Source organism: Notolepis coatsorum (assembly GCF_963971535.1).
Source record: "Notolepis coatsorum genome assembly, chromosome: 11".
Taxonomy (NCBI): domain Eukaryota; kingdom Metazoa; phylum Chordata; class Actinopteri; order Aulopiformes; family Paralepididae; genus Notolepis; species Notolepis coatsorum.
The window spans coordinates 6039384-6060577 of record NC_140175.1 but is presented as its reverse complement, the minus strand read 5'-3'; positions in this window follow the sequence as shown (position 1 = coordinate 6060577).

The window sequence follows — 21194 nt, the reverse complement described above, 5'->3', positions numbered from 1 at the left end:
AAATTCTGCTCCATGGCTTCTAAACCATTCACCGGCCCTCTGCCGTCCACCAAATTCTGCTCCATGGCTTCTAAACCTTTCACCGGCCCTCTGCCGTCCACCAAATTCTGCTCCATGGCAATAAATAAAATAAATAAAATAAATAAAATAAATAAAATAAATAAAATAAATAAAATAAATAAAATAAATAAAATAAATTGGAAAAAGGTGGAAATGTGGAAAAATTTGGAAAAGGTGGGAAAAGGTGGAAAAACGTGGAAGAAATTGGAAAAAGTGGAAACATGTGGGAAAATGTGGGAAAAAGGTGGGAACAAAAGTGGAAAAAGGAGTGGAAAAAAGTGGAAAAAAGTGGATAAAACTGGATAAAACTCAACTCAACTCATCAACTCATCAACTCAACTCATCAACTCATAAACTCAACTCATCAACTCAACTCCTCAACTCACGGCCCTCTGCCGTCCACCGAATTCTGCTCCATGGCTTCTAAACCTTTCACCGGCCCTCTGCCGTCCACCGAATTCTGCTCCATGGCTTCTAAACCTTTCACCGGCCCTCTGCCGTCCACCAAATTCTGCTCCATGGCTTCTAAACCTTTCACTGGCCCTCTGCCGTCCACCAAATTCTGCTCCATGGCTTCTAAACCTTTCACCGACCCTCTGCCGTCCACCAAATTCTGCCCTCTGCTCCATGGCTTCTAAACCTTTCACCGGCCCTCTGCCGTCCACCGAATTCTGCTCCATGGCTTCTAAACCTTTCACTGGCCCTCTGCCGTCCACCAAATTCTGCTCCATGGCTTCTAAACCTTTCACCGACCCTCTGCCGTCCACCAAATTCTGCCCTCTGCTCCATGGCTTCTAAACCTTTCACCGGCCCTCTGCGGTCCACCAAATTCTGCCCTCTGCTCCATGGCTTCTAAACCTTTCACCGGCCCTCTGCCGTCCACCGAATTCTGCTCCATGGCTTCTAAACCTTTCACCGGCCCTCTGCCGTCCACCAAATTCTGCTCCATGGCTTCTAAACCTTTCACCGGCCCTCTGCCGTCCACCAAATTCTGCTCCATGGCTTCTAAACCTTTCACCGACCCTCTGCCGTCCACCAAATTCTGCTCTCTGCTCCATGGCTTCTAAACCTTTCACCGGCCCTCTGCCGTCCACCAAATTCTGCCCTCTGCTCCATGGCTTCTAAACCTTTCACCGGCCCTCTGCCGTCCACCGAATTCTGCTCCATGGCTTCTAAACCTTTCACCGGCCCTCTGCCGTCCACCGAATTCTGCTCCATGGCTTCTAAACCTTTCACCGGCCCTCTGCGGTCCACCAAATTCTGCCCTTGCTCCATGGCTTCTAAACCTTTCACCGGCCCTCTGCCGTCCACCGAATTCTGCTCCATGGCTTCTAAACCTTTCACCGGCCCTCTGCCGTCCACCAAATTCTGCTCCATGGCTTCTAAACCTTTCACCGGCCCTCTGCCGTCCACCAAATTCTGCTCCATGGCTTCTAAACCTTTCACCGACCCTCTGCCGTCCACCAAATTCTGCCCTCTGCTCCATGGCTTCTAAACCTTTCACCGGCCCTCTGCCGTCCACCAAATTCTGCCCTCTGCTCCATGGCTTCTAAACCTTTCACCGGCCCTCTGCCGTCCACCGAATTCTGCTCCATGGCTTCTAAACCTTTCACCGGCCCTCTGCCGTCCACCGAATTCTGCTCCATGGCTTCTAAACCTTTCACCGGCCCTCTGCCGTCCACCGGATTCTGCTCCATGGCTTCTAAACCTTTCACCGGCCCTCTGCCGTCCACCAAATTCTGGTCTAAACCTTTCACCGGCCCTCTGCCGTCCACCAAATTCTGCTCCATGGCTTCTAAACCTTTCACCGGCCCTCTGCCGTCCACCGAATTCTGCTCCATGGCTTCTAAACCTTTCACCGGCCCTCTGCCGTCCACCGAATTCTGCTCCATGGCTTCTAAACCTTTCACCGGCCCTCTGCCGTCCACCAAATTCTGGTCTAAACCTTTCACCGGCCCTCTGCCGTCCACCAAATTCTGCTCCATGGCTTCTAAACCTTTCACCGGCCCTCTGCCGTCCACCGAATTCTGCTCCATGGCTTCTAAACCTTTCACCGGCCCTCTGCCGTCCACCGAATTCTGCTCCATGGCTTCTAAACCTTTCACCGGCCCTCTGCCGTCCACCAAATTCTGCCCTCTGCTCCATGGCTTCTAAACCTTTCACCGGCCCTCTGCCGTCCACCAAATTCTGCTCCATGGCTTCTAAACCTTTCACCGGCCCTCTGCCGTCCACCAAATTCTGCTCCATGGCAATAAATAAAATAAATAAAATAAATAAAATAAATAAAATAAATAAAATAAATAAAATAAATAAAATAAATAAATAAAATAAATAAAATAAATAAAATAAATAAAATAAATTGGAAAAAGGTGGAAATGTGGAAAAATTTGGAAAAGGTGGGAAAAGGTGGAAAAACGTGGAAGAAATTGGAAAAAGTGGAAAAAGTGGAAACATGTGGGAAAATGTGGGAAAAAGGTGGGAACAAAAGTGGAAAAAGGAGTGGAAAAAAGTGGAAAAAAGTGGATAAAACTGGATAAAACTCAACTCAACTCATCAACTCATCAACTCAACTCATCAACTCATCAACTCAACTCATCAACTCAACTCCTCAACTCACGGCCCTCTGCCGTCCACCGAATTCTGCTCCATGGCTTCTAAACCTTTCACCGGCCCTCTGCCGTCCACCGAATTCTGCTCCATGGCTTCTAAACCTTTCACTGGCCCTCTGCCGTCCACCAAATTCTGCTCCATGGCTTCTAAACCTTTCACCGACCCTCTGCCGTCCACCAAATTCTGCCCTCTGCTCCATGGCTTCTAAACCTTTCACCGGCCCTCTGCCGTCCACCGAATTCTGCTCCATGGCTTCTAAACCTTTCACCGGCCCTCTGCCGTCCACCAAATTCTGCTCCATGGCTTCTAAACCTTTCACCGACCCTCTGCCGTCCACCAAATTCTGCCCTCTGCTCCATGGCTTCTAAACCTTTCACCGGCCCTCTGCGGTCCACCAAATTCTACCCTCTGCTCCATGGCTTCTAAACCTTTCACCGGCCCTCTGCCGTCCACCGAATTCTGCTCCATGGCTTCTAAACCTTTCACCGGCCCTCTGCCGTCCACCAAATTCTGCTCCATGGCTTCTAAACCTTTCACCGGCCCTCTGCCGTCCACCAAATTCTGCTCCATGGCTTCTAAACCTTTCACCGACCCTCTGCCGTCCACCAAATTCTGCTCTCTGCTCCATGGCTTCTAAACCTTTCACCGGCCCTCTGCCGTCCACCAAATTCTGCCCTCTGCTCCATGGCTTCTAAACCTTTCACCGGCCCTCTGCCGTCCACCGAATTCTGCTCCATGGCTTCTAAACCTTTCACCGGCCCTCTGCCGTCCACCGAATTCTGCTCCATGGCTTCTAAACCTTTCACCGGCCCTCTGCGGTCCACCAAATTCTGCCCTTGCTCCATGGCTTCTAAACCTTTCACCGGCCCTCTGCTGTCCACCGAATTCTGCTCCATGGCTTCTAAACCTTTCACCGGCCCTCTGCCGTCCACCAAATTCTGCTCCATGGCTTCTAAACCTTTCACCGGCCCTCTGCCGTCCACCAAATTCTGCTCCATGGCTTCTAAACCTTTCACCGACCCTCTGCCGTCCACCAAATTCTGCCCTCTGCTCCATGGCTTCTAAACCTTTCACCGGCCCTCTGCCGTCCACCAAATTCTGCCCTCTGCTCCATGGCTTCTAAACCTTTCACCGGCCCTCTGCCGTCCACCGAATTCTGCTCCATGGCTTCTAAACCTTTCACCGGCCCTCTGCCGTCCACCGAATTCTGCTCCATGGCTTCTAAACCTTTCACCGCCCCTCTGCCGTCCACCGAATTCTGCTCCATGGCTTCTAAACCTTTCACCGGCCCTCTGCCGTCCACCAAATTCTGGTCTAAACCTTTCACCGGCCCTCTGCCGTCCACCAAATTCTGCTCCATGGCTTCTAAACCTTTCACCGGCCCTCTGCCGTCCACCGAATTCTGCTCCATGGCTTCTAAACCTTTCACCGGCCCTCTGCCGTCCACCGAATTCTGCTCCATGGCTTCTAAACCTTTCACCGGCCCTCTGCCGTCCACCAAATTCTGCCCTCTGCTCCATGGCTTCTAAACCTTTCACCGGCCCTCTGCCGTCCACCAAATTCTGCTCCATGGCTTCTAAACCTTTCACCGGCCCTCTGCCGTCCACCAAATTCTGCTCCATGGCTTCTAAACCTTTCACCGGCCCTCTGCCGTCCACCGAATTCTGCTCCATGGCTTCTAAACCTTTCACCGGCCCTCTGCCGTCCACCGAATTCTGCTCCATGGCTTCTAAACCTTTCACCGGCCCTCTGCCGTCCACCGAATTCTGCTCCATGGCTTCTAAACCTTTCACCGGCCCTCTGCCGTCCACCGAATTCTGCTCCATGGCTTCTAAACCTTTCACCGGCCCTCTGCCGTCCACCAAATTCTGCTCCATGGCTTCTAAACCTTTCACCGGCCCTCTGCCGTCCACCAAATTCTGCTCCATGGCAATAAATAAAATAAATAAAATAAATAAAATAAATAAAATAAATAAAATAAATAAAATAAATAAAATAAATAAAATAAATAAAATAAATTGGAAAAAGGTGGAAATGTGGAAAAATTTGGAAAAGGTGTGAAAAGGTGGAAAAACGTGGAAGAAATTGGAAAAAGTGGAAAAAGTGGAAACATGTGGGAAAATGTGGGAAAAAGGTGGGAACAAAAGTGGAAAAAGGAGTGGAAAAAAAGTGGAAAAAAGTGGATAAAACTGGATAAAACTCAACTCAACTCATCAACTCATCAACTCAACTCATCAACTCATCAACTCAACTCATCAACTCAACTCCTCAACTCACGGCCCTCTGCCGTCCACCGAATTCTGCTCCATGGCTTCTAAACCTTTCACCGGCCCTCTGCCGTCCACCGAATTCTGCTCCATGGCTTCTAAACCTTTCACCGGCCCTCTGCCGTCCACCAAATTCTGCTCCATGGCTTCTAAACCTTTCACTGGCCCTCTGCCGTCCACCAAATTCTGCTCCATGGCTTCTAAACCTTTCACCGACCCTCTGCCGTCCACCAAATTCTGCCCTCTGCTCCATGGCTTCTAAACCTTTCACCGGCCCTCTGCCGTCCACCGAATTCTGCTCCATGGCTTCTAAACCTTTCACCGGCCCTCTGCCGTCCACCAAATTCTGCTCCATGGCTTCTAAACCTTTCACCGGCCCTCTGCCGTCCACCGAATTCTGCTCCATGGCTTCTAAACCTTTCACCGGCCCTCTGCCGTCCACCAAATTCTGCTCCATGGCTTCTAAACCTTTCACCGACCCTCTGCCGTCCACCAAATTCTGCCCTCTGCTCCATGGCTTCTAAACCTTTCACCGGCCATCTGCCGTCCACCAAATTCTGCCCTCTGCTCCATGGCTTCTAAACCTTTCACCGGCCCTCTGCCGTCCACCGAATTCTGCTCCATGGCTTCTAAACCTTTCACCGGCCCTCTGCCGTCCACCGAATTCTGCTCCATGGCTTCTAAACCTTTCACCGCCCCTCTGCCGTCCACCGAATTCTGCTCCATGGCTTCTAAACCTTTCACCGGCCCTCTGCCGTCCACCAAATTCTGGTCTAAACCTTTCACCGGCCCTCTGCCGTCCACCAAATTCTGCTCCATGGCTTCTAAACCTTTCACCGGCCCTCTGCCGTCCACCGAATTCTGCTCCATGGCTTCTAAACCTTTCACCGGCCCTCTGCCGTCCACCGAATTCTGCTCCATGGCTTCTAAACCTTTCACCGGCCCTCTGCCGTCCACCAAATTCTGCCCTCTGCTCCATGGCTTCTAAACCTTTCACCGGCCCTCTGCCGTCCACCAAATTCTGCTCCATGGCTTCTAAACCTTTCACCGGCCCTCTGCCGTCCACCAAATTCTGCTCCATGGCTTCTAAACCTTTCACCGGCCCTCTGCCGTCCACCGAATTCTGCTCCATGGCTTCTAAACCTTTCACCGGCCCTCTGCCGTCCACCGAATTCTGCTCCATGGCTTCTAAACCTTTCACCGGCCCTCTGCCGTCCACCGAATTCTGCTCCATGGCTTCTAAACCTTTCACCGGCCCTCTGCCGTCCACCGAATTCTGCTCCATGGCTTCTAAACCTTTCACCGGCCCTCTGCCGTCCACCAAATTCTGCTCCATGGCTTCTAAACCTTTCACCGACCCTCTGCCGTCCACCAAATTCTGCCCTCTGCTCCATGGCTTCTAAACCTTTCACCGGCCCTCTGCCGTCCACCAAATTCTGCTCCATGGCTTCTAAACCTTTCACCGGCCCTCTGCCGTCCACCGAATTCTGCTCCATGGCTTCTAAACCTTTCACCGGCCCTCTGCCGTCCACCAAATTCTGGTCTAAACCTTTCACCGGCCATCTGCCGTCCACCAAATTCTGCTCCATGGCTTCTAAACCTTTCACCGGCCCTCTGCCGTCCACCGAATTCTGCTCCATGGCTTCTAAACCTTTCACCGGCCCTCTGCCGTCCACCAAATTCTGGTCCATGGCTTCTAAACCTTTCACCGGCCCTCTGCCGTCCACCAAATTCTGCTCCATGGCTTCTAAACCTTTCACCGGCCCTCTGCCGTCCACCAAATTCTGCTCCATGGCTTCTAAACCTTTCACCGGCCCTCTGCCGTCCACCAAATTCTGCTCAATGGCTTCTAAACCTTTCACCGGCCCTCTGCCGTCCACCGAATTCTGCTCCATGGCTTCTAAACCTTTCACCGGCCCTCTGCCGTCCACCAAATTCTGTTCCATGGCTTCTAAACCTTTCACCGGCCCTCTGCCGTCCACCAAATTCTGCTCCATGGCTTCTAAACCTTTCACCGGCCCTCTGCCATCCACCAAATTCTGCTCCATGGCTTCTAAACCTTTCACCGGCCCTCTGCCGTCCACCAAATTCTGCCCTCTGCTCCATGGCTTCTAAACCTTTCACCGGCCCTCTGCCGTCCACCAAATTCTGCTCCATGGCTTCTAAACCTTTCACCGGCCCTCTGCCGTCCACCAAATTCTGCTCCATGGCTTCTAAACCTTTCACCGGCCCTCTGCCGTCCACCGAATTCTGCTCCATGGCTTCTAAACCTTTCACCGGCCCTCTGCCGTCCACCGAATTCTGCTCCATGGCTTCTAAACCTTTCACCGGCCCTCTGCCGTCCACCAAATTCTGCCCTCTGCTCCATGGCTTCTAAACCTTTCACCGGCCCTCTGCCGTCCACCAAATTCTGCTCCATGGCTTCTAAACCTTTCACCGGCCCTCTGCCGTCCACCAAATTCTGCTCCATGGCTTCTAAACCTTTCACCGGCCCTCTGCCGTCCACCGAATTCTGCTCCATGGCTTCTAAACCTTTCACCGGCCCTCTGCCGTCCACCGAATTCTGCTCCATGGCTTCTAAACCTTTCACCGGCCCTCTGCCGTCCACCGAATTCTGCTCCATGGCTTCTAAACCTTTCACCGGCCCTCTGCCGTCCACCGAATTCTGCTCCATGGCTTCTAAACCTTTCACCGGCCCTCTGCCGTCCACCAAATTCTGCTCCATGGCTTCTAAACCTTTCACCGACCCTCTGCCGTCCACCAAATTCTGCCCTCTGCTCCATGGCTTCTAAACCTTTCACCGGCCCTCTGCCGTCCACCAAATTCTGCTCCATGGCTTCTAAACCTTTCACCGGCCCTCTGCCGTCCACCGAATTCTGCTCCATGGCTTCTAAACCTTTCACCGGCCCTCTGCCGTCCACCAAATTCTGGTCTAAACCTTTCACCGGCCATCTGCCGTCCACCAAATTCTGCTCCATGGCTTCTAAACCTTTCACCGGCCCTCTGCCGTCCACCGAATTCTGCTCCATGGCTTCTAAACCTTTCACCGGCCCTCTGCCGTCCACCAAATTCTGGTCCATGGCTTCTAAACCTTTCACCGGCCCTCTGCCGTCCACCAAATTCTGCTCCATGGCTTCTAAACCTTTCACCGGCCCTCTGCCGTCCACCAAATTCTGCTCCATGGCTTCTAAACCTTTCACCGGCCCTCTGCCGTCCACCAAATTCTGCTCAATGGCTTCTAAACCTTTCACCGGCCCTCTGCCGTCCACCGAATTCTGCTCCATGGCTTCTAAACCTTTCACCGGCCCTCTGCCGTCCACCAAATTCTGTTCCATGGCTTCTAAACCTTTCACCGGCCCTCTGCCGTCCACCAAATTCTGCTCCATGGCTTCTAAACCTTTCACCGGCCCTCTGCCATCCACCAAATTCTGCTCCATGGCTTCTAAACCTTTCACCGGCCCTCTGCCGTCCACCAAATTCTGCCCTCTGCTCCATGGCTTCTAAACCTTTCACCGGCCCTCTGCCGTCCACCAAATTCTGCTCCATGGCTTCTAAACCTTTCACCGGCCCTCTGCCGTCCACCAAATTCTGCTCCATGGCTTCTAAACCTTTCACCGGCCCTCTGCCGTCCACCGAATTCTGCTCCATGGCTTCTAAACCTTTCACCGGCCCTCTGCCGTCCACCGAATTCTGCTCCATGGCTTCTAAACCTTTCACCGGCCCTCTGCCGTCCACCAAATTCTGCCCTCTGCTCCATGGCTTCTAAACCTTTCACCGGCCCTCTGCCGTCCACCAAATTCTGCTCCATGGCTTCTAAACCTTTCACCGGCCCTCTGCCGTCCACCAAATTCTGCTCCATGGCTTCTAAACCTTTCACCGGCCCTCTGCCGTCCACCGAATTCTGCTCCATGGCTTCTAAACCTTTCACCGGCCCTCTGCCGTCCACCAAATTCTGCTCCATGGCTTCTAAACCTTTCACCGACCCTCTGCCGTCCACCAAATTCTGCCCTCTGCTCCATGGCTTCTAAACCTTTCACCGGCCCTCTGCCGTCCACCAAATTCTGCCCTCTGCTCCATGGCTTCTAAACCTTTCACCGGCCCTCTGCCGTCCACCGAATTCTGCTCCATGGCTTCTAAACCTTTCACCGGCCCTCTGCCGTCCACCGAATTCTGCTCCATGGCTTCTAAACCTTTCACCGCCCCTCTGCCGTCCACCGAATTCTGCTCCATGGCTTCTAAACCTTTCACCGGCCCTCTGCCGTCCACCAAATTCTGGTCTAAACCTTTCACCGGCCCTCTGCCGTCCACCAAATTCTGCTCCATGGCTTCTAAACCTTTCACCGGCCCTCTGCCGTCCACCGAATTCTGCTCCATGGCTTCTAAACCTTTCACCGGCCCTCTGCCGTCCACCGAATTCTGCTCCATGGCTTCTAAACCTTTCACCGGCCCTCTGCCGTCCACCAAATTCTGCCCTCTGCTCCATGGCTTCTAAACCTTTCACCGGCCCTCTGCCGTCCACCAAATTCTGCTCCATGGCTTCTAAACCTTTCACCGGCCCTCTGCCGTCCACCAAATTCTGCTCCATGGCTTCTAAACCTTTCACCGGCCCTCTGCCGTCCACCGAATTCTGCTCCATGGCTTCTAAACCTTTCACCGGCCCTCTGCCGTCCACCGAATTCTGCTCCATGGCTTCTAAACCTTTCACCGGCCCTCTGCCGTCCACCGAATTCTGCTCCATGGCTTCTAAACCTTTCACCGGCCCTCTGCCGTCCACCGAATTCTGCTCCATGGCTTCTAAACCTTTCACCGGCCCTCTGCCGTCCACCAAATTCTGCTCCATGGCTTCTAAACCTTTCACCGGCCCTCTGCCGTCCACCAAATTCTGCTCCATGGCAATAAATAAAATAAATAAAATAAATAAAATAAATAAAATAAATAAAATAAATAAAATAAATAAAATAAATAAAATAAATTGGAAAAAGGTGGAAATGTGGAAAAATTTGGAAAAGGTGTGAAAAGGTGGAAAAACGTGGAAGAAATTGGAAAAAGTGGAAAAAGTGGAAAAAGGAGTGGAAAAAAGTGGAAAAAAGTGGATAAAACTGGATAAAACTCAACTCAACTCATCAACTCATCAACTCAACTCATCAACTCATCAACTCAACTCATCAACTCAACTCCTCAACTCACGGCCCTCTGCCGTCCACCGAATTCTGCTCCATGGCTTCTAAACCTTTCACCGGCCCTCTGCCGTCCACCGAATTCTGCTCCATGGCTTCTAAACCTTTCACCGGCCCTCTGCCGTCCACCAAATTCTGCTCCATGGCTTCTAAACCTTTCACTGGCCCTCTGCCGTCCACCAAATTCTGCTCCATGGCTTCTAAACCTTTCACCGACCCTCTGCCGTCCACCAAATTCTGCCCTCTGCTCCATGGCTTCTAAACCTTTCACCGGCCCTCTGCCGTCCACCGAATTCTGCTCCATGGCTTCTAAACCTTTCACCGGCCCTCTGCCGTCCACCAAATTCTGCTCCATGGCTTCTAAACCTTTCACCGACCCTCTGCCGTCCACCAAATTCTGCCCTCTGCTCCATGGCTTCTAAACCTTTCACCGGCCCTCTGCGGTCCACCAAATTCTGCCCTCTGCTCCATGGCTTCTAAACCTTTCACCGGCCCTCTGCCGTCCACCGAATTCTGCTCCATGGCTTCTAAACCTTTCACCGGCCCTCTGCCGTCCACCAAATTCTGCTCCATGGCTTCTAAACCTTTCACCGGCCCTCTGCCGTCCACCAAATTCTGCTCCATGGCTTCTAAACCTTTCACCGACCCTCTGCCGTCCACCAAATTCTGCTCCATGGCTTCTAAACCTTTCACCGACCCTCTGCCGTCCACCAAATTCTGCCCTCTGCTCCATGGCTTCTAAACCTTTCACCGGCCCTCTGCGGTCCACCAAATTCTGCCCTCTGCTCCATGGCTTCTAAACCTTTCACCGGCCCTCTGCCGTCCACCGAATTCTGCTCCATGGCTTCTAAACCTTTCACCGGCCCTCTGCCGTCCACCGAATTCTGCTCCATGGCTTCTAAACCTTTCACCGGCCCTCTGCGGTCCACCAAATTCTGCCCTTGCTCCATGGCTTCTAAACCTTTCACCGGCCCTCTGCCGTCCACCGAATTCTGCCCTCTGCTCCATGGCTTCTAAACCTTTCACCGGCCCTCTGCCGTCCACCAAATTCTGCCCTCTGCTCCATGGCTTCTAAACCTTTCACCGGCCCTCTGCCGTCCACCGAATTCTGCTCCATGGCTTCTAAACCTTTCACCGGCCCTCTGCCGTCCACCAAATTCTGCTCCATGGCTTCTAAACCTTTCACCGACCCTCTGCCGTCCACCAAATTCTGCTCTCTGCTCCATGGCTTCTAAACCTTTCACCGGCCCTCTGCCGTCCACCAAATTCTGCCCTCTGCTCCATGGCTTCTAAACCTTTCACCGGCCCTCTGCCGTCCACCGAATTCTGCTCCATGGCTTCTAAACCTTTCACCGGCCCTCTGCCGTCCACCGAATTCTGCTCCATGGCTTCTAAACCTTTCACCGGCCCTCTGCGGTCCACCAAATTCTGCCCTTGCTCCATGGCTTCTAAACCTTTCACCGGCCCTCTGCCGTCCACCGAATTCTGCTCCATGGCTTCTAAACCTTTCACCGGCCCTCTGCCGTCCACCAAATTCTGCTCCATGGCTTCTAAACCTTTCACCGGCCCTCTGCCGTCCACCAAATTCTGCTCCATGGCTTCTAAACCTTTCACCGACCCTCTGCCGTCCACCGAATTCTGGTCCATGGCTTCTAAACCTTTTACCGGCCCTCTGCCGTCCACCAAATTCTGCCCTCTGCTCCATGGCTTCTAAACCTTTCGCCGGCCCTCTGCCGTCCACCAAATTCTGCTCCATGGCTTCTAAACCTTTCACCGGCCCTCTGCCGTCCACCAAATTCTGCCCTCTGCTCCATGGCTTCTAAACCTTTCACCGGCCCTCTGCCGTCCACCGAATTCTGGTCCATGGCTTCTAAACCTTTCACCGGCCCTCTGCCGTCCACCAAATTCTGCTCCATGGCTTCTAAACCTTTCACCGGCCCTCTGCCGTCCACCAAATTCTGCTCCATGGCTTCTAAACCTTTCACCGGCCCTCTGCCGTCCACCAAATTCTGCCCTCTGCTCCATGGCTTCTAAACCTTTCGCCGGCCCTCTGCCGTCCACCAAATTCTGCTCCATGGCTTCTAAACCTTTCACCGGCCCTCTGCCGTCCACCAAATTCTGCTCCATGGCTTCTAAACCTTTCACCGGCCCTCTGCCGTCCACCAAATTCTGCCCTCTGCTCCATGGCTTCTAAACCTTTCACCGGCCCTCTGCCGTCCACCAAATTCTGCTCCATGGCTTCTAAACCTTTCACCGGCCCTCTGCCGTCCACCAAATTCTGCTCCATGGCTTCTAAACCTTTCACCGGCCCTCTGCCGTCCACCAAATTCTGCTCCATGGCTTCTAAACCTTTCACCGGCCCTCTGCCGTCCACCAAATTCTGCTCCATGGCTTCTAAACCTTTCACCGACCCTCTGCCGTCCACCGAATTCTGGTCCATGGCTTCTAAACCTTTTACCGGCCCTCTGCCGTCCACCAAATTCTGCCCTCTGCTCCATGGCTTCTAAACCTTTCGCCGGCCCTCTGCCGTCCACCAAATTCTGCTCCATGGCTTCTAAACCTTTCACCGGCCCTCTGCCGTCCACCAAATTCTGCCCTCTGCTCCATGGCTTCTAAACCTTTCACCGGCCCTCTGCCGTCCACCGAATTCTGGTCCATGGCTTCTAAACCTTTCACCGGCCCTCTGCCGTCCACCAAATTCTGCTCCATGGCTTCTAAACCTTTCACCGGCCCTCTGCCGTCCACCAAATTCTGCTCCATGGCTTCTAAACCTTTCACCGGCCCTCTGCCGTCCACCAAATTCTGCCCTCTGCTCCATGGCTTCTAAACCTTTCGCCGGCCCTCTGCCGTCCACCAAATTCTGCTCCATGGCTTCTAAACCTTTCACCGGCCCTCTGCCGTCCACCAAATTCTGCCCTCTGCTCCATGGCTTCTAAACCTTTCACCGGCCCTCTGCCGTCCACCAAATTCTGCTCCATGGCTTCTAAACCTTTCACCGGCCCTCTGCCGTCCACCAAATTCTGCTCCATGGCTTCTAAACCTTTCACCGGCCCTCTGCCGTCCACCAAATTCTGCTCCATGGCTTCTAAACCTTTCACCGGCCCTCTGCCGTCCACCAAATCCTGCTCCATGGCTTCTAAACCTTTCACCGGCCCTCTGCCGTCCTCCAAATTCTGCTCCATGGCTTCTAAACCTTTCACCGGCCCTCTGCCGTCCACCAAATTCTGCCCTCTGCTCCATGGCTTCTAAACCTTTCGCCGGCCCTCTGCCGTCCACCAAATTCTGCTCCATGGCTTCTAAACCTTTCACCGGCCCTCTGCCGTCCACCAAATTCTGCTCCATGGCTTCTAAACCTTTCACCGGCCCTCTGCCGTGCACCAAATTCTGCTCCATGGCTTCTAAACCTTTCACCGGCCCTCTGCCGTCCACCAAATTCTGCTCCATGGCTTCTAAACCTTTCACCGGCCCTCTGCCGTCCACCAAATCCTGCTCCATGGCTTCTAAACCTTTCACCGGCCCTCTGCCGTCCACCAAATTCTGCTCCATGGCTTCTAAACCTTTCACCGGCCCTCTGCCGTGCACCAAATTCTGCTCCATGGCTTCTAAACCTTTCACCGGCCCTCTGCCGTCCACCAAATTCTGCTCCATGGCTTCTAAACCTTTCACCGGCCCTCTGCCGTCCGCCAAATCCTGCTCCATGGCTTCTAAACCTTTCACCGGCCCTCTGCCGTCCACCAAATTCTGCTCCATGGCAATAAATAAAATAAATAAAATAAATAAAATAAATAAAATAAATAAAATAAATAAAATAAATAAAATAAATAAAATAAATAAAATAAATAAAATAAATAAAATAAAAATAAATAAAATAAATAAAATAAATAAAATAAATAAAATATTCTGCTCCATGGCTTCTAAACCTTTCACCGGCCCTCTGCCGTCCACCAAATTCTGCTCCATGGCTTCTAAACCTTTTACCGGCCCTCTGCCGTCCACCAAATTCTGCCCTCTGCTCCATGGCTTCTAAACCTTTCACCGGCCACCAAATTCTGCTCCATGGCTTCTAAACCTTTCACCGGCCCTCTGCCGTGCACCAAATTCTGCTCCATGGCTTCTAAACCTTTCACCGGCCCTCTGCCGTCCACCGAATTCTGCTCCATGGCTTCTAAACCTTTCGCCGGCCCTCTGCCGTCCACCAAATTCTGCTCCATGGCTTCTAAACCTTTCACCGGCCCTCTGCCGTCCACCAAATTCTGCTCCATGGCTTCTAAACCTTTCACCGGCCCTCTGCCGTCCACCAAATTCTGCCCTCTGCTCCATGGCTTCTAAACCTTTCGCCGGCCCTCTGCCATCCACCAAATTCTGCTCCATGGCTTCTAAACCTTTCACCGGCCCTCTGCCGTCCACCAAATTCTGCTCCATGGCTTTTAAACCTTTCACCGGCCCTCTGCCGTCCACCAAATTCTGCCCTCTGCTCCATGGCTTCTAAACCTTTCACCGGCCCTCTGCCGTCCACCAAATTCTGCTCCATGGCTTCTAAACCTTTCACCGGCCCTCTGCCGTGCACCAAATTCTGCTCCATGGCTTCTAAACCTTTCACCGGCCCTCTGCCGTCCACCAAATTCTGCTCCATGGCTTCTAAACCTTTCACCGGCCCTCTGCCGTCCACCAAATCCTGCTCCATGGCTTCTAAACCTTTCACCGGCCCTCTGCCGTCCACCAAATTCTGCTCCATGGCTTCTAAACCTTTCACCGGCCCTCTGCCGTGCACCAAATTCTGCTCCATGGCTTCTAAACCTTTCACCGGCCCTCTGCCGTCCACCAAATTCTGCTCCATGGCTTCTAAACCTTTCACCGGCCCTCTGCCGTCCGCCAAATCCTGCTCCATGGCTTCTAAACCTTTCACCGGCCCTCTGCCGTCCACCAAATTCTGCTCCATGGCAATAAATAAAATAAATAAAATAAATAAAATAAATAAAATAAATAAAATAAATAAAATAAATAAAATAAATAAAATAAATAAAATAAATAAAATAAATAAAATAAATAAAATAAAAATAAATAAAATAAATAAAATAAATAAAATAAATAAAATAAATAAAATAAATAAAATAAATAAAATTAAAATAAATAAAATAAATAAAATAAATAAAATAAATAAAATAAATAAAATAAATAAAATAAATAAAATATTCTGCTCCATGGCTTCTAAACCTTTCACCGGCCCTCTGCCGTCCACCAAATTCTGCTCCATGGCTTCTAAACCTTTTACCGGCCCTCTGCCGTCCACCAAATTCTGCCCTCTGCTCCATGGCTTCTAAACCTTTCACCGGCCACCAAATTCTGCTCCATGGCTTCTAAACCTTTCACCGGCCCTCTGCCGTGCACCAAATTCTGCTCCATGGCTTCTAAACCTTTCACCGGCCCTCTGCCGTCCACCGAATTCTGCTCCATGGCTTCTAAACCTTTCGCCGGCCCTCTGCCGTCCACCAAATTCTGCTCCATGGCTTCTAAACCTTTCACCGGCCCTCTGCCGTCCACCAAATTCTGCTCCATGGCTTCTAAACCTTTCACCGGCCCTCTGCCGTCCACCAAATTCTGCCCTCTGCTCCATGGCTTCTAAACCTTTCACCGGCCCTCTGCCGTCCACCAAATTCTGCTCCATGGCTTCTAAACCTTTCACCGGCCCTCTGCCGTGCACCAAATTCTGCTCCATGGCTTCTAAACCTTTCACCGGCCCTCTGCCGTCCACCAAATTCTGCTCCATGGCTTCTAAACCTTTCACCGGCCCTCTGCCGTCCACCAAATCCTGCTCCATGGCTTCTAAACCTTTCACCGGCCCTCTGCCGTCCACCAAATTCTGCTCCATGGCAATAAATAAAATAAATAAAATAAATAAAATAAATAAAATAAATAAAATAAATAAAATAAATAAAATAAATAAAATAAATAAATAAAATAAATAAAATAAATAAAATAAATAAAATAAATAAAATAAATAAAATAAATAAAATAAATAAAATAAATAAAATAAATTGGAAAAAGGTGGAAATGTGGAAAAATTTGGAAAAGGTGGGAAAAGGTGGAAAAACGTGGAAGAAATTGGAAAAAGTGGAAAAAGTGGAAACATGTGGAAGAAATTGGAAAAAGTGGAAAAAGTGGAAACATGTGGGAAAATGTGGGAAAAAGGTGGGAACAAAAGTGGAAAAAGGAGTGGAAAAAAGTGGAAAAAACTGGATAAAACTGGATAAAACTCAACTCAACTCATCAACTCAACTCATCAACTCATCAACTCAACTCATCAACTCATCAACTCAACTCATCAACTCAACTCCTCAACTCACGGCCCTCTGCCGTCCACCGAATTCTGCTCCATGGCTTCTAAACCTTTCACCGGCCCTCTGCCGTCCACCAAATTCTGCCCTCTGCTCCATGGCTTCTAAACCTTTCGCCGGCCCTCTGCCGTCCACCAAATTCTGCTCCATGGCTTCTAAACCTTTCACCGGCCCTCTGCCGTCCACCAAATTCTGCCCTCTGCTCCATGGCTTCTAAACCTTTCACCGGCCCTCTGCCGTCCACCAAATTCTGCTCCATGGCTTCTAAACCTTTCACCGGCCCTCTGCCGTCCACCAAATTCTGCTCCATGGCTTCTAAACCTTTCACCGGCCCTCTGCCGTCCACCAAATTCTGCTCCATGGCTTCTAAACCTTTCACCGGCCCTCTGCCGTCCACCAAATCCTGCTCCATGGCTTCTAAACCTTTCACCGGCCCTCTGCCGTCCTCCAAATTCTGCTCCATGGCTTCTAAACCTTTCACCGGCCCTCTGCCGTCCACCAAATTCTGCCCTCTGCTCCATGGCTTCTAAACCTTTCGCCGGCCCTCTGCCGTCCACCAAATTCTGCTCCATGGCTTCTAAACCTTTCACCGGCCCTCTGCCGTCCACCAAATTCTGCTCCATGGCTTCTAAACCTTTCACCGGCCCTCTGCCGTGCACCAAATTCTGCTCCATGGCTTCTAAACCTTTCACCGGCCCTCTGCCGTCCACCAAATTCTGCTCCATGGCTTCTAAACCTTTCACCGGCCCTCTGCCGTCCACCAAATCCTGCTCCATGGCTTCTAAACCTTTCACCGGCCCTCTGCCGTCCACCAAATTCTGCTCCATGGCAATAAATAAAATAAATAAAATAAATAAAATAAATAAAATAAATAAAATAAATAAAATAAATAAAATAAATAAAATAAATAAAATAAATAAAATAAATAAAATAAATAAAATAAATAAAATAAATAAAATAAATAAAATAAAAATAAATAAAATAAATAAAATAAATAAAATAAATAAAATAAATAAAATAAATAAAATTAAAATAAATAAAATAAATAAAATAAATAAAATAAATAAAATAAATAAAATATTCTGCTCCATGGCTTCTAAACCTTTCACCGGCCCTCTGCCGTCCACCAAATTCTGCTCCATGGCTTCTAAACCTTTTACCGGCCCTCTGCCGTCCACCAAATTCTGCCCTCTGCTCCATGGCTTCTAAACCTTTCACCGGCCACCAAATTCTGCTCCATGGCTTCTAAACCTTTCACCGGCCCTCTGCCGTGCACCAAATTCTGCTCCATGGCTTCTAAACCTTTCACCGGCCCTCTGCCGTCCACCGAATTCTGCTCCATGGCTTCTAAACCTTTCGCCGGCCCTCTGCCGTCCACCAAATTCTGCTCCATGGCTTCTAAACCTTTCACCGGCCCTCTGCCGTCCACCAAATTCTGCTCCATGGCTTCTAAACCTTTCACCGGCCCTCTGCCGTCCACCAAATTCTGCCCTCTGCTCCATGGCTTCTAAACCTTTCACCGGCCCTCTGCCGTCCACCAAATTCTGCTCCATGGCTTCTAAACCTTTCACCGGCCCTCTGCCGTGCACCAAATTCTGCTCCATGGCTTCTAAACCTTTCACCGGCCCTCTGCCGTCCACCAAATTCTGCTCCATGGCTTCTAAACCTTTCACCGGCCCTCTGCCGTCCACCAAATCCTGCTCCATGGCTTCTAAACCTTTCACCGGCCCTCTGCCGTCCACCAAATTCTGCTCCATGGCAATAAATAAAATAAATAAAATAAATAAAATAAATAAAATAAATAAAATAAATAAAATAAATAAAATAAATAAAATAAATAAATAAAATAAATAAAATAAATAAAATAAATAAAATAAATAAAATAAATAAAATAAATAAAATAAATAAAATAAATAAAATAAATAAAATAAATAAAATAAATAAAATAAATTGGAAAAAGGTGGAAATGTGGAAAAATTTGGAAAAGGTGGGAAAAGGTGGAAAAACGTGGAAGAAATTGGAAAAAGTGGAAAAAGTGGAAACATGTGGAAGAAATTGGAAAAAGTGGAAAAAGTGGAAACATGTGGGAAAATGTGGGAAAAAGGTGGGAACAAAAGTGGAAAAAGGAGTGGAAAAAAGTGGAAAAAACTGGATAAAACTGGATAAAACTCAACTCAACTCATCAACTCAACTCATCAACTCATCAACTCAACTCATCAACTCATCAACTCAACTCATCAACTCAACTCCTCAACTCACGGCCCTCTGCCGTCCACCGAATTCTGCTCCATGGCTTCTAAACCTTTCACCGGCCCTCTGCCGTCCACCAAATTCTGCCCTCTGCTCCATGGCTTCTAAACCTTTCGCCGGCCCTCTGCCGTCCACCAAATTCTGCTCCATGGCTTCTAAACCTTTCACCGGCCCTCTGCCGTCCACCAAATTCTGCCCTCTGCTCCATGGCTTCTAAACCTTTCACCGGCCCTCTGCCGTCCACCAAATTCTGCTCCATGGCTTCTAAACCTTTCACCGGCCCTCTGCCGTCCACCAAATTCTGCTCCATGGCTTCTAAACCTTTCACCGGCCCTCTGCCGTCCACCAAATTCTGCTCCATGGCTTCTAAACCTTTCACCGGCCCTCTGCCGTCCACCAAATCCTGCTCCATGGCTTCTAAACCTTTCACCGGCCCTCTGCCGTCCTCCAAATTCTGCTCCATGGCTTCTAAACCTTTCACCGGCCCTCTGCCGTCCACCAAATTCTGCCCTCTGCTCCATGGCTTCTAAACCTTTCGCCGGCCCTCTGCCGTCCACCAAATTCTGCTCCATGGCTTCTAAACCTTTCACCGGCCCTCTGCCGTCCACCAAATTCTGCTCCATGGCTTCTAAACCTTTCACCGGCCCTCTGCCGTGCACCAAATTCTGCTCCATGGCTTCTAAACCTTTCACCGGCCCTCTGCCGTCCACCAAATTCTGCTCCATGGCTTCTAAACCTTTCACCGGCCCTCTGCCGTCCACCAAATCCTGCTCCATGGCTTCTAAACCTTTCACCGGCCCTCTGCCGTCCACCAAATTCTGCTCCATGGCTTCTAAACCTTTCACCGGCCCTCTGCCGTGCACCAAATTCTGCTCCATGGCTTCTAAACCTTTCACCGGCCCTCTGCCGTCCACCAAATTCTGCTCCATGGCTTCTAAACCTTTCACCGGCCCTCTGCCGTCCGCCAAATCCTGCTCCATGGCTTCTAAACCTTTCACCGGCCCTCTGCCGTCCACCAAATTCTGCTCCATGGCAATAAATAAAATAAATAAAATAAATAAAATAAATAAAATAAATAAAATAAATAAAATAAATAAAATAAATAAAATAAATAAAATAAAAATAAATAAAATAAATAAAATAAATAAAATAAATAAAATAAATAAAATATTCTGCTCCATGGCTTCTAAACCTTTCACCGGCCCTCTGCCGTCCACCAAATTCTGCTCCATGGCTTCTAAACCTTTTACCGGCCCTCTGCCGTCCACCAAATTCTGCCCTCTGCTCCATGGCTTCTAAACCTTTCACCGGCCACCAAATTCTGCTCCATGGCTTCTAAACCTTTCACCGGCCCTCTGCCGTGCACCAAATTCTGCTCCATGGCTTCTAAACCTTTCACCGGCCCTCTGCCGTCCACCGAATTCTGCTCCATGGCTTCTAAACCTTTCGCCGGCCCTCTGCCGTCCACCAAATTCTGCTCCATGGCTTCTAAACCTTTCACCGGCCCTCTGCCGTCCACCAAATTCTGCTCCATGGCTTCTAAACCTTTCACCGGCCCTCTGCCGTCCACCAAATTCTGCCCTCTGCTCCATGGCTTCTAAACCTTTCACCGGCCACCAAATTCTGCTCCATGGCTTCTAAACCTTTCACCGGCCCTCTGCCGTCCACCGAATTCTGCTCCATGGCTTCTAAACCTTTCACCGGCCCTCTGCCGTGCACCAAATTCTGCTCCATGGCTTCTAAACCTTTCACCGGCCCTCTGCCGTCCACCAAATTCTGCTCCATGGCTTCTAAACCTTTCACCGGCCCTCTGCCGTCCACCAAATTCTGCTCCATGGCTTCTAAACCTTTCACCGGCCCTCTGCCGTCCACCGAATTCTGCTCCATGGCTTCTAAACCTTTCACCGGCCCTCTGCCGTCCACCAAATTCTGCTCCATGGCTTCTAAACCTTTCACCGGCCCTCTGCCGTCCACCGAATTCTGCTCCATGGCTTCTAAACCTTTCACCGGCCCTCTGCCGTCCACCAAATTCTGCTCCATGGCTTCTAAACCTTTCACCGGCCCTCTGCCGTCCACCAAATTCTGCCCTCTGCTCCATGGCTTCTAAACCTTTCGCCGGCCCTCTGCCGTCCACCAAATTCTGCTCCATGGCTTCTAAACCTTTCACCGGCCCTCTGCCGTCCACCAAATTCTGCTCCATGGCTTTTAAACCTTTCACCGGCCCTCTGCCGTCCACCAAATTCTGCCCTCTGCTCCATGGCTTCTAAACCTTTCACCGGCCCTCTGCCGTCCACCAAATTCTGCTCCATGGCTTCTAAACCTTTCACCGGCCCTCTGCCGTGCACCAAATTCTGCTCCATGGCTTCTAAACCTTTCACCGGCCCTCTGCCGTCCACCAAATTCTGCTCCATGGCTTCTAAACCTTTCACCGGCCCTCTGCCGTCCACCAAATCCTGCTCCATGGCTTCTAAACCTTTCACCGGCCCTCTGCCGTC